This window comes from Rattus norvegicus, chromosome 15, assembly GCF_021556685.1.
Source record: "Rattus norvegicus strain SHRSP/BbbUtx chromosome 15, alternate assembly SHRSP_T2T, whole genome shotgun sequence".
Classification (NCBI taxonomy): domain Eukaryota; kingdom Metazoa; phylum Chordata; class Mammalia; order Rodentia; family Muridae; genus Rattus; species Rattus norvegicus.
In genome coordinates this window covers 24835314-24854696 of record NC_141548.1, presented here as the reverse complement: position 1 = coordinate 24854696, position 19383 = coordinate 24835314, and positions in this window count along the sequence as shown.

Here is a 19383-nt window from a genome sequence, read left to right as displayed (position 1 = left end):
TAAAGGGGTTGGGGATTTAGCTCAGTGGTAGGGCACTTGCCTAGCAAGCGCAAGGCCCTGGGTTCGGTCCCCAGCTCCGAAAAATAGAAAAAGAAAAAAAAATAAGATAAAAAGAAAGAGAAATAATGAGCTACTTACTAGATGAAAAATCTCAGAATTATTAGCACAACATTAAAATCATCATTGAGGTGGGCTGGAGAGATGGCTCAATGGTTAAGAGCACCCAATGCCCTCTTCTGGTATGTCTGAAGATAGCTAGTGTACTCATACATAAATTAAATAAATCTTTAAAAAAAAAAAAGAAAAACCAATTTCACCAATCACTTGGTACTAACTATGCATAGTGAGACTATTTAATGAATATTCCGTTGGCTCATTTTGATAGGTAGATTTTCCTCTGTAATGAAAGTTGTTCAATGATGATTTTTTTTAAAGATTTATTCATTTATTATATATAAGTACACTGTAACTGTCTTCAGACACCAGAAGAGGGCATCGGATCTCTTTACAGATGGTTGCAAGCCACCATGTGGTTGCTGGGAATTGAACTCAGGACCTCTGGAAGAGCAGTCCATGCTCTTAACCGCTGAGCCATCTCTCCAGCCTAGAAGCCAGGAATGTTAAACACAGGGATTGTCTCTTCAAAGTAAGAGATGTATATCTGTTTTCCACCTGGTAGGCTGGGTATAGATATGGTTAGTAGCCTGGTGTGGTGACCTCTGTGGGGCCAGGCCACACCTGGCCTCCCCGGACTCGTACAAATAGGACCAGAGGTGGTTAACAGCCTGGTGACCTTTGTGCTATGTGTATGACCAAGACCACCCCAGATCCTTCCCCAGGGGCTTAAAACAAAAACATGGAGCACATGAGTGTAGTTACCTAAGGAGGCCAGAAGAGGGCATCAGATACCCTGGTGCTTCAGTGGTGGGGCAGTTGGGAGGTGCCTGGTGCTGGTGTTGGAAACTGAGCTAGGGTCCCTCAGCAAGTGCAGCAAATGCTCTTAATGGCTGAGCCATCTCTCCAGACCCAGGATTAGTATGTTACTTTACATGATACCTTGTATAATTCCTCTTCTGTTAAAAAACATCTTAATTGTTGCACAAAAGTATCCCTTTGCATTTATCCCTAAAAGTAAGACTTAGATAGCCAGTGACTAAGTTTACATTTCTATCCCATGACTTTGAACCTCTGGCTTGAACGTGCGTACTGGACATTTCTCCCTGGAAGAACCTCAAGCCAAACATGTCTGAAACTGATCTCTGTGCACCACACCCGTCAAACCTGTTATTTTTCCTACATTCCTTTTCACTGGGCTTGGCCCCACCACCCCCTCAGTAATGCAAGAAGCTGGGTTCCACTCGCTCCACTCCTTCCCATGACTCAGCAATCGCCTGCTTCCTTTATCTCCTGGTTCCTCCATCCAGATGTCCCTGCCTCAGCCCATGCTCGTCTCCTCTTCCTGACCTCCCAGTGGCCCCCAGCTCCCTCTCTCTGGGCTACACTGCAGTCAGAGGTATCTTTGCTGATGCAAGAGAACACGTCCTTCCAAGTGTCCACTTTTTTAAAAGAATGTTTTATTGATCCTTTGTGAATTTCCCATCAAATACTCCAATCCGACTCCTCTCCTCATCCCTTGGAATCCTTCCTCTCCCACAAAAGGAAATAAAAAATTAAAAAAGAAAAAGAAAAAGAAAAAAAAGCATCCCATCGTGGAAGCTGTAGTTTGTCAGCAGTGCTCCACAGTATACCCTTTTGTCCACACATCTTTACTTGCAAATGTTTATTGTAGTGAGTCATTGATCTGGTTCGAGGCCTCTGGCTTCTGCTACACTATCCAATACTGGATCCTCACTGGGGCTCCTCTCAGACATCCTGTTGTTGCCCTGTGTCATGGAGATCCTGCAGCTTTGGATCTGTAGGCCTGGCCCTTTCACACACTCCAGCAGCTCATAGATGGGTAGATGTTAGGTAGGCCACGTCCTGGATTTATCTGGGCCTGGGCGGTAGCTGAGTTGTTCAGCCTGCCAGCTCTCCCACACCCACAGCACCAGGGCAAACCCTCCAGCCAGGCCCCAGCCAGCTCACCCAATGCTGTAGCTGGCGATGGGGAGGACCAGCCCTCTGGCTGGCTCATCTTCACCTTTGCCCCAGGGCCAGCTCTACTGTGCGGTCTAGTCAAGGTGCACTCTCTAGAGTGCTGCAGCCAGTGAGAGGCGGGAGCAGTTCTTCTGTGAGGAGAGGAGCAGCTCTGCACAGCCCTCGGACATCAGCATAGTCCCAACCAGGGATGTCCCCATGGCCTTCGGTTGGCAATATGAGCTAAAGACACAGACCCTTGCTGCTGCCTGGCCACAGACTCCAACTTGGCCCTGGGCTTCACCACAGCTGCAGGCCATAGGGAAGGCTAGTAACCTCAGGCTGTTCCTCACCACCCTGTGTCTCCAGTTCTGCCGCTCTTTTTAATGCTCAATCGCCTCCTCTTCTCTTTCTTCCCTATCTCTCCACCACATTCTTGCCCATCGTGGTGGCTCCCACTGTGGGTGGACCTCTGGGTGTCTTCCCAGCACTCCCAAAGTCCCAAAGCCTCATTTTTTAAGACTATTGTTGAAATGCATTAAAAATAATATACAGTTGAATATAGAGAATAATGAAGACTTTGTTTTCATTGAGTAAACGCTTAACATTGTCCTATGTGTGATTTTAACTTAAGGAACTGTTCATTTGTATACCAGTATATATATTCCCACTATATTATTCACACATGCGCACACACATGCACACACACACATGCACACACACACACACACACGCACACACACATTACCTTGACTAGTCCATCCTTGTCTTCAGTCTTTCTTTCCTCCAGGGTACTTTCATGAAATGACTATTATCCATTTTATAGACATGTTGTATATCTATGTTATAGTCATTCGTAAACAAAAGAAAAAGGAAAGGCCGTGACTCCTTTTAGGTGTGGTGGAGGAGAAAGTCTATTGTAGAGAAAAGGGAACCATAGCTAGAGACAGGGACCTCTGAGAGCGAGTTCAGAGTGGCCATGACCCTGAGGCAGGAAGAGAAGGGGGAGGGAAGGGAGAGAGGAGAGAGAGGAAGGAATCAGGTACAGCAGCCAGGAAGACAGAGGTACAAACAAACACACAAACAAAAAGGCAGGTAACTAAAAGGGTTGGATTATATATATATGGAAGGGCAACCCAGTTCCTGGACTGCAGAATTCAGCAGAGTGCGGGATATGCCAACCATACTGCAACAGGTAGGGACTGAGGGATGCTGGGAGAACTGGTGGCCAGGTCCATTTTGATATGGTAAATCGGCCCCTCAGCCTTTTGTCCAAGGGTTTGAGACTTCACAGAAAGCATTACCACAGTGGCTTTAAACTTTGCAAAGATGATACCAAGCTGCGCGTGACCCCTGCAACCTGCTTCCTTCACGTGGCTTTATTATTTTTCCTGTTGACACGCGTTGCTCCCGTTCACTTCATCCGCCATATGGTACTTTATTACGAGACTGTGCAACGATTTATTGATTTACTCCGTGCTGAGGGACATTTGGGAATCTTGCTAACACAAACTGTGCGGGGTTGCTCTCCGAGCACATGTTCGAGCGTTCTCTAGACTGTATTCTCAAGCGTGTCCTTACCTTCCAACTCTCTTGAGCCAGGGAGGTAAGTGGTTTCCAGACTCCTTCTCTTTAATCTATGCAGCTGCTGCTGAAGGATTTTTTTTTTTTTTTTATGAAATGCAAATCCAGCCTTGTCACACTCCTGCCTAAGAGTCTTCGGGGAAGCAATCCTACCATTCCTCAGTGGCACAGAAGCCCCCATGTTCTCCTCCACACACATACCTCAGCCTGACCCACAGCGCCATCCCTCAGAACTGTCTCTGTCCCTCAATAGCCCCACAGATGCCGGATGCTGCCTCCAGCCTCTGGCACGTTCCTTTCTCCTTCCAGGAACTCCCTAACCTCACTCCGTGCCTCCACACCTGATACGTGGAGTCAGCTCATTGTTTCTCCGGGGTTCGCTGATGACTTCACCTCAGCTGAAAGAGGTCCCTGGTTTGAACCTATCCACGCCACTTACTAAGATGGGCCAGTCTGGAAACTTCTCTGAGAGCGGCTTCCTCAGCTTTAGTAACAGTGCCAGCCTCATATGCCATCATGACAATAAATCTAATTTTTTTTTTTCAGAGCTGGGGACCGAACCCAGGGCCTTGTGCTTGCTAGGCAAGCGCTCTACCACTGAGCTAAATCCCCAACCCCTATAAATCTAATTTTTAAATATGGGTTTTGGTGGTTGAATTTGATCCTTGACTTTCACTTTTATTATATGGCTCTATGTCTTTTACATGCATAAAATCATATTATTTCTATAGAGTGGTTCTCTATGCTTTATACATAAAACATTAAACTATATAATGCAGTTTGTATAGAGGGAAAGCACGTTCGATTTTATGTGGTGTTTAGCGATATTTACTATTATCCATTTATTTATATTCATTATTCATAATATTTATCTATTAAAGGATTTGTGGCAGGTCTGGAGAGATAGTTCAGTGGGTAAATGCACTTGCTGCTCTTGCAGAAGACCCTGGTTCAGGTCCCAGAAGCCTTGTCAGATGGCTCACAACCACCCCCTGTAACTGCAGTTTCAGTGGCTCCAATGTACTCTTCTGGCCTCCTCCATGGGTGCTGCCTGCACGTGGTACCTATGTACACATACTCGGGCACACATACTCATAAATAATAAAGGAAAATGATAGTGCTTTGGAAAGGATTTTATTAGAATGACTTCATTGTCCACCATTTCTGCTATGGCTCTCTCCCACTTCTGGCAGGAAGCGTTCCAAGTCAGGGACCATATCTGATTTGCCAGTTCACCAGCAGCGCTGGGCCAGGAATAGAAAAGGCATGTTTTAATAATAAATGCTGAATGGATAAATGGATGCTCCTTCAGACATTCTGATATGAGGGGTGGGTGGAGGGGAAGGAGAGAGGAGGAGAAGGGAGAGGGGGAAAGAAAGGAGATGGGGGAGGAGAAAGGCAAGAGGGCAAAAAGAATGAAGAAGGTTGGGGGTGTAGCTCTGTGGTAGAGTACTCCCCTAGCATATTCAAGGTCCTGAGTTGGTTCTCCAGTACTAAAAAAATATAAATAAATTCATATTTTGTCATGGATAGCATCATGCCCTCACAGAAAAAAAAAAAAGGCAACAGCTGGTGAGATTAATTTTATTTTTCTTTTACTGTCAAAACTTTGCTACAGTAGTTTTATTTCTTGGAGTTGGTGGGGATCTGTGTAAGCCTGTCTAGAAATAGTGCTAAAAGATTTTATTTCTGCCTAGTTGTTACTTGGGGAAAGGGTTTGATTAACAGAACAAGCGCCCGTGGCTCATTTGGCTTCGCTGTGGACTTAATCTTAATGAGGCGTGACTAAGTAAATACCTGGAGTCTCCGTGAGTCAGTGCAGTGTCTGAGTCCGGAAGGAGGAAGATCCGCTGGTGGACAGACAGTGCAAACAAATGCTTCTGACCTAGAAGGCCCAGGGCCTGGAGGGAGGTGCAGGTAGGGTCCTAGGCCGTCTTCTTTTAGCCTCCTTCTCTATCTTACTCTTCCTCGGAGATCTGGGTCCAACCCTCAAGCATGGGCCTTGCATTAACCTCACATACTGTGAGTCGACAACCAGACTGGATCCAAGTCTTCCTGTCCCTGAAGCTCTGGCAGAGTGGTAGTCCAGAAACAGCTCCTGGTTACTGCGCTCCCTGGGCTCTCTCAACCACGCCCCAAATATGGCTGCCTTAGGAGAGGGCCTCCAGCACACCAGTGCTGAGACTGGGGCATCCTCATAGTTGGGTCGAAACCTCTATGATCTGCATGGATGAACCAGGATTCTGCGGCTGTTGGTGCAAGCCAATGCCCTACTCGGAGCACATTTTGGGTGCTATACTTTTGTCTAGTCGGCCACTTCCTTCCTTCTACGTTTCTTTATGTGTTTAAAAAACAGAATGTCACTTGCCTAGCAAGCGCAAGGTCCTGGGTTCGGTCCCCAGCTCCGAAAAAAAGAAAGAAAAAAAACAAAAAAACAAAAAACCAGAATGGGATAATACAGGGATGGTTGAGATAGGATCAGATGGGTGAGAGAGACAGACCCCTCAGTGTGTAACTGCATTTGTGGCCAATGAGAAGGCAGGTGAGACCCTCTAGTGCTTAACGGTCATGGCTAATAATCCAAGTTTGGTGTCTGGGACCCACACAATAGAAGGAGAAAACAGATTCCTGGAACTTTTTCCTCTCTAATCTGCATGTACCTGCCATGGCCTCTCACACCCTCCACTAACAAAATATGATTAAGGAAAATTTTTTTCCAGATGGGGGTAGAGCTGGCTGTCTTGAAACTCACTGTGTAGACCAGGCTGATGTCGAACTCAGAACTCCACCTGTCTCTGCCTCCTGAGTGCTGAGACTAAAGGAACGAGTCACCCCTCAGACGTATTTTGAAAGAACTGAAACTTTTACAAAATATTGGATATGTTGGGTGGTGGTGGCAACAAACCTTGAATCCCAGCCCTCGGAGGCAGAGGCAGGTGGATCTCTGTGAATTTGAGGCCAGCTTGGAACAGGGTGAGTTCCAGGACAGACAGAACAGTGGGGCTGGACAAAAGGCTAGTGCTTAAGTGTGTTTGCCTCTCTTCTGGAGGACCTGGGTGACTCAGGACTATCTCTAACTCCAATTTCTGGGGATTCCACACCCTCTCCTGACAACAGACATTCACGTGGTAGATATACATACATACATACATATATACATACATACATACAAGCAAAAATACTTATATACATGTAATAAATGCGAATCTAAAAAAAGTATTTTAAATGAATAGAATAAATAGAAACCATGTCTGATCTCCTAATTAATTAGCTAATTTGTCTTTCAAAGGTTTTTTTTTTTTTGTTAGAATTATGGGCATGTCTATGTAAGAGTATGTGCACCTGTTTGTGTATGCGTGTTGGGGGAGGGGTATGCCTGTGGAGGCCAGAGGCAACCCCTAGAGCTGGAGTCAGAGGAGACTGTAAACAGTCAGACATAGGTGTTGGGAACTGAACTTGAGTTCTCTGCCAGAGCTGTGAGCACTCTTAACTGCTGAGCCATATCTAGTCCCTAATCTGGAGATCTAGGGTCTCATTCTGTAGCCCAGGCTGGTGTCAAAGTCACTGTGTAGCTCAGGCTTGCCTTAAACGGTGTCACTCCTTCTGCCTCAGCCTCCTGAGAGCTGCCATTCTGAGCCAGAGTAGGTCAGTGCCTCCTGGCTGTGCCCTCCCTGCTAATACTCTTCGTGACTTTATTTTTCCATGGACTTCCATGACTGAGAATCTGTGGTAGAAACACATTGAGATTTGAGTTGGAAATCTGTCTCTTGGGGGAGGATTTGTGTTTGGTTCGTAGATGCTCCGTGCCCTTAGCAGTCAGTAATAGCAGGCAGTGTCTATCGGGAGGTTTTCAGAACGTGTGTGTAGGTAGTACCCACTGGGACTGCAGAGTCACGTAAAGGCTGGCTGTGAGTGTGATTTCTTTCCCTTCCATCCAGTCTCATTGAGGATGCACTTGGTTTTGGTCCTGTGGTTCAAGTTTCCTGCAGTGGCTCTACTAGATGCTCCACCCTTGATGAGCCCTGAGCTTCCTCCCTGGTGCACTCATGGTTTTCAAGCCTCGAGTTCAAGGCTACCGGAATTCAGCATTTGTCCTTGGTGTAAAGACTGCACCACTTGCAGCTCTGATATCCACCTTTGCCTTGGGCTTCTAAAAACAGCTGCTCAGTGAGTGCCAGGACAGCCAAGACTCAACCTCCTCACGCACACCCCGAGGAGTTTGAACTTTGTATTGCTTTTAAAGATTGGTTTTGTTATTTTTTTTTTAATTGTGTGTAGGTTTGTGAGTTTCTGCACGTGGGTATGTTCACATTGCGTTCAAGTGCCCGCAGGGCCCAGAGGTGCCATATTCCTTGGAACTTAAGTTTCAGAGAGTTATGAGCCTCCTGACGTGGGTGCTGGGAACAAAACTCAGGTCCTCTGGAAGAACAGAACGTGCTCTTAAACACTGAGCCATCTCTCTAGCCCCAGTTTTGCATTATTGTAAAGACTTATTTTAAGTCCTTTTCTATATAAATGAAAAGAAAGATAAAAAGCACACTGGTTTGGGGATGTCAAGAAGGCTCAGTGGATAAAACACTTGCCATGGAGCTGCAGTACCCGAGTTCCAACCCGAGACACACACAGTGGAAGGAGAAAACTAAGTCACAAGGTATCCTTTTGACCTCCCAAATTTGCCATCTCCCTCTCCCTCTCCCTGAACCTCCCCAACCCCCTTTCTCTGTCAGAGGACAGTTTCAGGAGTCAGTTTGATCTTTCCCAGCAGGTGGGTCCTAGGGATTAAACTCAGGTCATCAGGCTTGGCAGCCATCTCTCAAAAAGTTAATCTTCGGAGATTTTTACCTCAATTGAGGCACTAAAATGCCAGAGCATCTTGTCTGGAATTTGGCATGTGTTCATGACATACACGTGTAAAGGCAGTTGAAAATAAAATGCCTGTGTGGTGATTTTTAATTAAGCTCATTCCAGAGGATCCTCACACCGGGCACTCATCGGTGTTTAACAAACAGTTCAGTCACAGTGAAGGTTTGGGAACATCCACCCCTCACTGCTGTAAGGACACCTCCCAAAGGCGAGAGCTCGGAAACGAGGACGTGAAAGAACCAGAGGCATGCTGGGTCACAGTCAGCTCACGGTCTCATCTGCTGTATGGAGCAGGGATGGCTTTTCTTGATGAGGGACTACACACTGACCTGGAACTCACATTCACACACTGAAGGATCAGAGAAGCAGTGCCCAGCTGGCCTGGGTTTGATTTGCCTTCGTGCTTCCTATGTATTGAACATTGTATTGGAAAGCTGTCCCATGCTGTTACTTCTCTATTTCTGTGAAGAGATACCATGACCGAGACAACTCATATGAAAGAAAGCATCCTGTTGGTGTTCGCTTACAGTTTCAGGAGGTGAGTAGAGTCCATGGCCACTGTGATTGGGAGTAAGGTAGCAGGCAAGCATGGTGCTGGGCCAGTAGCTAAGAGGTTACACCTGGTTCCCAAGTAGGAAGCAAGAGACCGGGCCTGACATGGGCTTTTGAAAGTTCAAAGTTCACCTCCCAGGGACATATATCCTCTCACAAGGCCGCACCTCCTAATGGATCTCAAAACATTTCCACCAAACCTTGGACCAAGTCTTCAACCGTAGGAGCCTATGAAGGCCATTCTCATTCAAACTGCCATAGTGACCTTTCCAAAGTGAAGTCATGTTCACCGGATCTGGGTGGACATGTCTCTTTAAATAACTGTGTTTTAAATAACTGTGAACTTCAGGAGTTTGCTCTACGCTGCCTCCTCTGGGAAGTGTAGCCTGCCATCCAGCCTCAGCTACCGTTCTTTCCTAGACTCCGCTGGGACTCTTCCCTGAACTCACTGAGTGTTGTCGGTCAGCAGAGCTTGTCTCTGGGTGAGTTGCTTCACTCCCACAGATCTCTTTCCCCTCCTCTGTAATATTTATTTTTCCTTCCCCAGCCCCAGCTTGCAGAATGAGGACTCTGAGGCTCATTCTGTATTATTAGGTGTCTTGGCCATAAGCTTTCACTCACTCCCTGGCTAGCTCATAACTTATTTAACCCATTGAGACTTTTCTACGTCTAACACATGGTCAGTTACCTCTTCTTCGGGTCCAGCCTGCTCCTTTCTTTGACTCTCCCTCAGTGTTTCCCTAGTGTCTTGCTAGAATCTCCTGCCTCTCCTTTTACTCTCTTACTGTTTCCCAAAATACCCTCTCTTCCCATCAGTGTCCCACCTCCTATTTCCTGCCTCTCAGCTCATTGGCCATTGGCGTTTTTATTGACAGGCGATGCTTACAAGAGACTCCACAGAACACATATGAGTATTTTGCCCGCACGAATGTCTGTGCATTGCTGGTGCCTGAGGAGGCCAGAGAAGGTTGTTGGATCCTCTGGAACTGCAGTTACACTTAAGTTGTGTGTAAAAAAAAAAAAAAATCTTGTCTTTAGTTTTATGTGAAACCAAGCCATTAATTATCCTTGGGAATTCGAATTCGGGCAGTGTTTCACGGCCGGTGTGCACACCTACCTGCATAGTTGAAAACTGTGGCTTTCCGTGGTGACTCAGGTGCCGAGCTGCCGTGGTGACTCAGGATTTTCAGCAGATGACTAAGGTGTGTGTCTGTGGTGGGGGGAAGGTTATGCCAAAGTAAGCTCAAGCCTCTTACTCTTCCGGCGCCCTCGCTCTACCCAGCCACCCAAAAGGAGAAAGGGGGCTTCCCAGGCAGCGAGGAGTTCTGAGATTAAGCAATTATTAAAAGGGCAAGAACTCACTTAATTTTGATCTCGAAAAGACTTCCAGGCAATGCGTAAATCAACCTTCATATTCTTGTGATATAAAATCCCTGTCTGGAAACTGACAGCTCAGGGCAGACTTAATTAGAACCATGTCTTTGCTCCCAGGAAAAAAACAAGGCTTCACCAAGCAAAACTGTCACCGGATTAAAAACTGTCCTCCAGGGCTGGAGAGATGGCTCAGTGGTTAAGAGCACCGACTGCTCTTCCCGAGGTCCTGAGTTCAAATCCCAGCAACCACATGGTGGCTCACAACCATCTGTAATGAGATCTGATGCCCTTGTCTGGTGTGTCTAAAGGCAGCTACAGTGTACTCATATATAATAAATAAATAAATAAATAAATAAATAAATAAATAAATAAATAAAATATTTAAAAAAAAAAAAACTGTCCTCCAGTGGCCGGCCTCACCACATTTATGCAGGTTCTTGGTTCTCCAGTATTTCCTAGGCCAAAGAAACCTGCCTCCAACATCAACAGTGGTCAAGGTGCTATGCGTGAGATGCACGTACCCAGACTAGCTGCTGTAAACAGAACCCGACGGTATACACTGCACAGACAGACCTGCATTAATAACACAGTAACTAATCCGATGTATTTGAAGAAGTAGCTTCTGGTTCCCTACCCTGGGATGTACTCACACCCCTCCTGCTCTGATCCCCAAAACATGTTCGGTTTGTCAAACCGGAAGCTCTTTCTTTCGTCGAGAGGAAGGAGCGCCCCCTAGTGAAAGTCTTTCCTAACATTTCTTTAACACTCCAGGTCCATCTACAGTTCTTTTGCTATTGATTTCTGGTAAATAGTTCTTCGGGATTTTAGGGAGCCATGAGGTGTTCTGATACGTGTATACATTGTACAATGATAAAATCACTGTAAGGAGGGCTGGAGAGATGGCTCAGCGGTTAAGAGCACCCGACTGCTCTTTCAGAGGTCATGAGTTCAATTCCCAGCACATGGTGGCTCACAACCATCTGTAAAGAGATCCGATGCCCTCTTCTGGTGTATCTGAAGACAGCTACAGTGTACTTATATATAATAAATAAATAAATCTTTAAAAAAAAAATCACTGTAAGGAGCATAGATAGCTATCACCTCAAATGTTCATTACTCATTTCTGGTGAAAAGTCCAAAATTTTCTAAAATTTTGAAATATTCGTGATTGTTAACTGTAGTTACCCTAGGGTACAGTAAAATAACGAAATTTATTCCTTTTTTAAAAATATTTTTAAAGATTTACTTATTTATTATATATAAGTCCACTATCACTGTCTTTTTTTTTTTTTTCCTTTTCTTTTTTTTCGGAGCCGGGGACCGAACCCAGGGCCTCGCGCTTGCTAGGCAAGCGCTCTACCACTGAGCTAAATCCCCAACCCCCACCGTCACTGTCTTACAGACACACCAGAAGAAGGTGTCAGAGCCCATTACAGATGGTTGTGAGCCACCATGTGGTTGCTGGGAATTGAACTCAGGACCTCTGGAAGAGCAGCCAGTGCTCTCAACCACTGAGCCATCTCTCCAGCCCATGAAACTTATTCCTATTTATTTGTAATTTTGTACTTTGTTGAAGGGACATCCCTATTTTTCTTTCTAGAGTCCAGGCCTAAAACTTATGTGACTGTGACTTGAAAGTCTGAGGCCTGGGGTTGGGGATTTAGCTCAGTGGTAGAGCGCTTGCCTAACAAGCACAAGGCCCTGGGTTCGGTCCCCAGCTCCGAAAAAAAGAAAGTCTGAGGCCTGATGCCCAGAAACCTTTAGCTATTGTCTAAGAGTTGCAAAAAAAAAAAAAAAAAAAAAAAAAAAAAAAAAAAAAAAAAAGAAGAAGAAGAACCCAGTGGTTCCAGAGTGTGTGTGTGTGTGTGTGTGTGTGTGTGTGTGTGTGTGCGTGCATGAGTACCTGTGAGTGTATGCATGTATGCATTCGTGAGGAGATGCTTGTGCAAACAAGTATATGCACATCTATGTGGAGGCCAGAGGCTGATCTCACTGTTCTTCCCCATGGCTCTTTCCCCTGTGTTTTGAGACAAGATCCCTTGGTAACCTGGAGCTCCCAGACTCAGCTCTACTGTCCAGCCAGCTAGCACAGGGCATCCTCCTGTTTCCACCTCCCAGTGCTGGGATGACAGGGGCACTCTTGGCTTTTACATCAGTGCTAGAAATTGAGTTCAAGTCCTCACACTTGTGCGTCAAGCATTTTACAGACTGCACCATCTACCCAGCACCCCCAAAGTTTTAAATTCTCAAACTGAAATGGGTAAATATGGCTAAATGTCTCCAAATATCAATTCATTGTATCTTAGTTACCTTTCTTTTTTTTTTTCCCCTTTTTCTTTTTTTTGGAGCTGGGGACTGAACCCAGGGCCTTGCGCTTGCTAGGCAAGCACTCTACCACTGAGCTAAATCCCCAACCCCTTAGTTACCTTTCTGTTGTTATGATCAGATACCTGACCAAGGCAATACCTAGAAGAGAGAGTCTACTGGGGCCTTACTGTTTCAGAGGGTAAGATTCCATGACCATCATGGTGGGCAACATGGCAGCAAGCAGGCAGGCATGGCTCTGGAGCAGGAGAGGGGGATGAGGGAGAGGAGGAAGGGGGAAAGGGGAAGGGAAGAGGAGGAGGAGGAAGAGGAGGAAGAGGAGGAAGAAGAAGAGGAGGAGGAGGAAGAGGAGGTAGGAGGAGGAAGAGGAGGAGAGAGAGAGAGAAAGAGAGAGAGAGAGAGAGAGAGAAAGAGAGAAAGAGAGAGGTGGGTTTTTGAAACCTCAAAGCCCACCCCCAGTGACACACCTTCCCCAACAAGGCCACACCTCCTAATCCTTCCTAAGTAGTTCCACCAGCTGTTGATCAAATATTCAAACATCTGAACCTATGGAGGCCATTCTTATTCAAATTACTACTAGTTGCAAGTAATCAATGTTTATATGGAAATTACACTTAGTGTGGGCTGGGCCCCATTTAAATATTTTCTATAATTCATAATTTACATTTACATTCCCTTTATGAACTAAAGATACAGTATGTGACAAAAATGGGAAAAAATATATACCTTGCAGGTTAAGAGTTCTGTTTGCAGTTAAGACTAAGTTCCTGGGGCTGCTGTGGTAGCTCAGTGGTTAAGAGCACTGGACTGCCCTTCTGGAGGGCCTAAGTTCAATCCTCAGCTCACAACCGTCTGTAACATGCTTGCTCCTGACTGGACCTGATAGGATATACAGTGGTCCCATGATTTTGCCTTTTAAGTCCCTGCAAATTTTTCTGAGAACCCAGAGGTAGACCGGGCCAGAGTTCATTCTCCTGGTCAGTATTTAATTAAAGCCGCTCCAAGTTTGGCCTAAAATGATAATAGTGGTCTTATTCTTCTTCTTTTTTATTTATTATATATGAGTACACTGTAGCTGACTTTAGACACACCAGACAAGGGCATCAGATCTCATTACAGATGGTTGTGAGCCACCATGTGGTTGCTGGGATTTGAACTCAGGACCTCGGGAAGAGCAGTCGGTGCTCTTAACCACTGAGCCATCTCTCCAGCCCCCAGTGGTCTTATTCTTAACTGGTGAGATTAATAATATATACCTTTACTGAGACAAGATCTTACTACGTATCCTTGACTGACCTGGAACTTGCTGTGTAGACCAGGCTGACCTAGAATTCATAGAGATCAGCCTGCTACTACTCCCAAGTACGGGTTTTAGGCCTGTGCCATTTTGCCTGACCCATATTTTTAAAGAGTTTTATCTACATGCGTGAGTGCATTGTGTGATGTGTGATGTGTGTGTGTGTGCACGCGCACGTTCATGGAGGCCAGTACTGGGATCTGAACTCTGACTCTGTAGAACAGTGAGCCCTTTTACAGCCTTTCCATCTCTTTGCCCCAAAAGGAAGTTAGAGAGACAGGCTTTGATAAGGAGGATTCTGGGAAATGAACTTGTGACCGTTAGAAGATAATAGGAGATTGTATTTCCCAGAGTCTACCCGTAAAATCTTTTATAGCTCGTGAGGTCGTGCCTGCCTGTGTGTTCAAGAACCCGATCTTGAAGCGATGGGTCTCTAAACAAAATCCCCAGTGTCACATGTGGGATAGCTAAGTAGCTGTTGGTCCAGAAGGCCACAAAAGTCCCCAAATCAATACAGTCTAGTGTCACTCCTCGTGCCCACCGGTAAGACTATTGCTAGACTGGAGAGATGGCTCAGTGGTTAAGAGCATTAGCTGCTCTTCCAAAAGTTCTAGGCTCAATTCCCAGCAACCTCACGGTGACTCACAACCATCTACTACTCAAGTTCTAGGGGATCCATCACTCTCTGCTGGTCTTTATGGACACCAGACACATAGGGTGCATGTACGTGCATGGAAACAAAGCACCCATGCACACCAACTTTAACATGCATTTATTTATTTATTTATCATCTTGTTTGTTTGTATTTTCAGACAGAATCTTGCTTGTTTTGTTCTGTTTTTCACCCCCCCCCCCCATTTTTCCTTTCCCCAAAGTAAAAACGGAGACCAGGAGATTATTATAAATACCCAAACAAAAATAAGCCAGACTCAAACCAGATAAGAGGCCTAGGATCAGTGTGAAACGGCCTATTGAAAGACCCTCAGAGAGAATCTTCCTTTGGGAAGGAGATCCGCAAGCCCAATGACCAGGCCAAGACCACTGGATGCAATCAGCAAGAGGGTTTATTGTCCGGATACACAGGTACCTGCGGGCGTCTTAGTCAGCTCGGAAGGACTGGCGCACCCAGCAAGACCGGGGACGGGTTTTTATAGGGTTCTTGGGAGCAGAAGCAGGCATACAGAAGCAGATGCATGGTTACAGGGACTTGATTGGTAGATTCAAATGAGGCACGAATGCATGGTTATGCAGCAAAAGAGTACGTGCAGGCTGGGGCGTCCAGAATGTCAGGGGCTAGGGGCTTATCCCTTCCTGCCAGATGGCCTTTGAGTCAGTACTGATAACTCGGGCTGGTTCCTGCATTCCTTTTTCCTTATCTTTATGGTCTGTTAGTCTTACCAGCGGGGCAGGCCCCACAGGGCCTGGGCGTGCCTGGGCTCGCCCGGGCCTGTTTTAGCTCTGAGACTGTGAATCTTAAGACTTACTTTTTACTTTTATAGTTGTGGACCTTAAGCTCGTATAATTTTCCTTTTAAGGGGGGGGGGGGGTCTTTCACTATGTCGACCGTTGGCGGGGGAACTGTGTGGAGAATCTGGTGTCAGGTGCTTCAAATACAGGTTTATAACCTGGGACAGGCTCTTCATACTCAGCTACCCAAAGGCAATAATGAGAAAGTGGACCAGCTTGGAGTGTAGCTCAGAGATGGAGTGCTTGGCTGGCATGCATGAGGCCCTGAGTTCAACCCCCAGCACCTCAGAGGACTGGGAGAGTCCTTACTCTCAGTGTTGTAACATTTAAATGAGCTCAGATAGGTGAAGCACTTAGCCAAGTGTGTGTTACTCTTGTTCAACAGAACCATGGCAACCTTCCTTTCCCACCAATGAACAACTTACGGTATTAAATAAACTAACATTTACCAAAACAACCGAAAACACCCACAAAGACAGTCGCTAACCTTATTTTTGAAAATTTTCTCTTAAAATGATTTCAAACTTACAAAAAGTTACAGAGATCAAAGTGGAAGGAACATTCTCTTACTGGGTTTTTACCCAGATCTGCTTCTCGCTAATCTCACATTCCTTTGCTCCGCCACTTGACCTGCAGATCATTGTAAACCCTGTCTCTGCTTGTTGCCCATAACTTATCTTTTGTTTGTCTTGGGGTTCTGAGACTGGGTGTCATGTAGCCAAGGCTGGCCTTGAATTTACTAGTTAGTTGAAGCTGGCTTTGAATTGATCCTCTTGCCTGTGGCCAAGTACTAGGATTTCAGGCGTGGGCCACAACATCTAGATTATTCATAAATCATGATTTCCTCATTTTCCATTGCTAAGCAGCAAATTGCCACACGTTGGTCTATTTTACAATACTATCAGCTCCTAAAATCACATCTGCCCAGATTTGAGACAATGTAACTAAGAAAATGGTTAAAAGTGAAGTCAAAGGTTGGCCTTTCTAATCCCAGGAGGAAATGCTCAACATTCTTAGCCTCCAGGGAACACAAATCTAAACCACACTGAGTTGGGTATGGTGTCAAATAGCAGGGGCAGGTGGATTGCTGTTAGTTCCAGGTTAGCCTAGTCTACATACCAAGTTCCGAGTCAGCCAGAGCTACAGTGACCCTGCCGCAAACAAGCTGACAGGCAAACAAAACCCCAACCAGCTTGAGATTTCCCCTCGCCCTAGTCAGAATGGCGGTAGGTGGAAAGACACCACCCAAAGGCTGGTAAGGATTCCTGGGCGTGAGTTCTACATCACTGGTGAGACTGTTAGTTACTGCAATTCCTATGGAAACCAATATGGAGGGTCCTCAGAAAAATTAAAAATGGAACTCACATATTATCAAGCTATAGCATTCCTGTGCTCGTCCCTGAAGAGGCAGAGGCACCAATTGCTAGAGATCCCTGCATACTCATGCAGTGTTCCCAGCAGCCAGGTTACAACATCAGCATGAGTGTCAAGGATGAACACACACACACACACACACACACACACACACACACACACACACATACACATACACATACACACACACACGTGAACATCATCGGGCTATGAAGAAGCACCAAATCACCCAATATTTAGAATAAGAGATAATTATGTTAAACATAGTAAGTTAGTTGCAAAATCTGGAAACAGGGAGGGCACTGATAGCCCAAAGAGCTGTTCATGGACCTGCTGAGGTTGGGCTCATTACAATTTCTGCATGGGGAAGTATCTAAATTAGTGAACCAGTTCATTTACTGCAGTTACTTACAGTGCAAGGGTACTGTATAATCTAAGAATAGCATATCTGTATAGCAATGCCCTAATAAAACTGTCATAGTGAGCATTCTATTGCTGTGAAGAGAGACCATGGCCAAGCCAACTCTTATAAAGAGGAAAGCATTTAACTGGGGCTTCCTTATAGTTTTCAGAGGTTCAGTCCACTATCATGGCGGGAAGCGTGATAGCAACACAGGTGGACATGGTGCTAGAGAAGTAACAGAGTTCTATATCCGGATCCACGGGCAGTAGGGAGAGAGAGCTTCTAGACCTGACTTGGGCTTCTGAACCCTCAAAACCCACCCCCCAGAGACACACTTCCTTCAACAAAGCTGCACTTCAACAAGCCCACATCCCCTAACCCTTCCAAATAAAGCCACTCCTTAAGCATTCAAGCCTGCGAGCCTACAGGAGTCATTCTTTTTCACCACAGAAACACAGTGTTTTGTACAGTTAGGGTGAGCTAAACGACCGTACACAGCGATTCTAGAAAGATTGCTACTCTTTCTAGAAGCTCGAGGAAGAGACAACTTCAAAGAGCATACCTTCTTGATGGGCAAATTTAATTCTTCATAACCATAGAGCTGAGATGTCCATTTCTTTAACAGCTATCAAACGTGGCCCACTCTCAGGCCCTAGAAGTTACCCACTTTTCTTGTACCATGGACCCATCCTGTCTTCAAAGTCAACAATTTTCCCCGCGATGAGATCACCCCATGCTCTAAAATCCCTCCCAAAGAGCAGCCAGTTCCTTTTGCAGCAGCTCAGGAGCTAGCTAGGGCCAGGCTTAGCCAGAACAGTCTCTTTGCTAACAGCGGACTTGGAATTTTAATTACATCTGCAAAACCCAAGAGCACCTTGATTTGGGTTTGGACAACTGGGAGATGTGTAAACGTTGGGTTCATTGGGACTGGGATTTGGGGAGCCCCCTCAGGATCCTGCCATATCTGATGGGACATAGTTTAAAGTCAAATCTATCTTAGAGGTTAGGGAGATGGCTCAGCAGTTAAGAGTGTTTGTTGATCTTTCGGAGTTTAGGGCTTTGGTTCCCAGCACTCACATCAGGACCTTAAACAATCATCTGCAATTTTAGTTCCTCAGGATCTATGGTAGTTGAATGGAGGTGAGTTCATAGGCCCATAGGGACGGGTATTATTGGGGGGTGTGGCCTTGTTGGAGTAGGTGTTGGAGTAGGCTTTGAGGTCTTAGAAGCTCAAACCAGGCCTAGTGGCTCACAGTCTTTTCCTGCTGCCTACAGATCCATATTTAGAATTCTCAGCTCCTTTTCCAGCACCATGTCTGTCTACACACCGCCATGCTTCCTGTTATGATGATAACGGACTGAACCTCTGAACTGTAAGCCAGTACCAAATTAAATGTTGTCCTTTATAGAGTTGCTGTGGTGATGGTGTCGCTCCACAGTGACAGAAACCCTACCTAAGACAGGATACGACGCTCTCTTCTGGCCTTCTGAGACATATTCACACGCCCAAGCACACATAGGTACACGCACACAGGTAGACACACAGAAAGGGGTGGGATATGAATAATAAATCTGTCTTAGTTAGTTTGGGGTGCCATAGCAAAATATCACAAATTGGGCAGTTCAAACAACAGAAATTCTCAGGGCTGGAGAGATGGTTCAGAGGGTAAGAGCACTGACTGCTCTTCCAGAGGTCCTGAGTTCAATTCCTAGCAACCACAATGGCAGCTCACAACTGTCTGTAACTCCAAGATTTGATACCCTCACACTCAGACATGCAAGTAGGCAAAACACCAATGCACATGAAATAAAAATAAATAATTAAAAAATGAAATTAAAGATCAGAAGGTCATGGTGACTCATGTTTAAAACAAACAAACAAACAAACAAACAAATAAACCACCCAGAAATTCATGGTTGTGGAGGTTGGAAATCCAAGACCAAGGTACCTAAAGTTGGTTCTCTCCTAAGGCCACTCTCCTTCTTCCCTTGTAGGTAGCCACCTTCTTGCTGTTCCTTTGAAGCCTTTTCTCTGTACATGTACAACTCTGGTGTCTGTGTGTCCTTG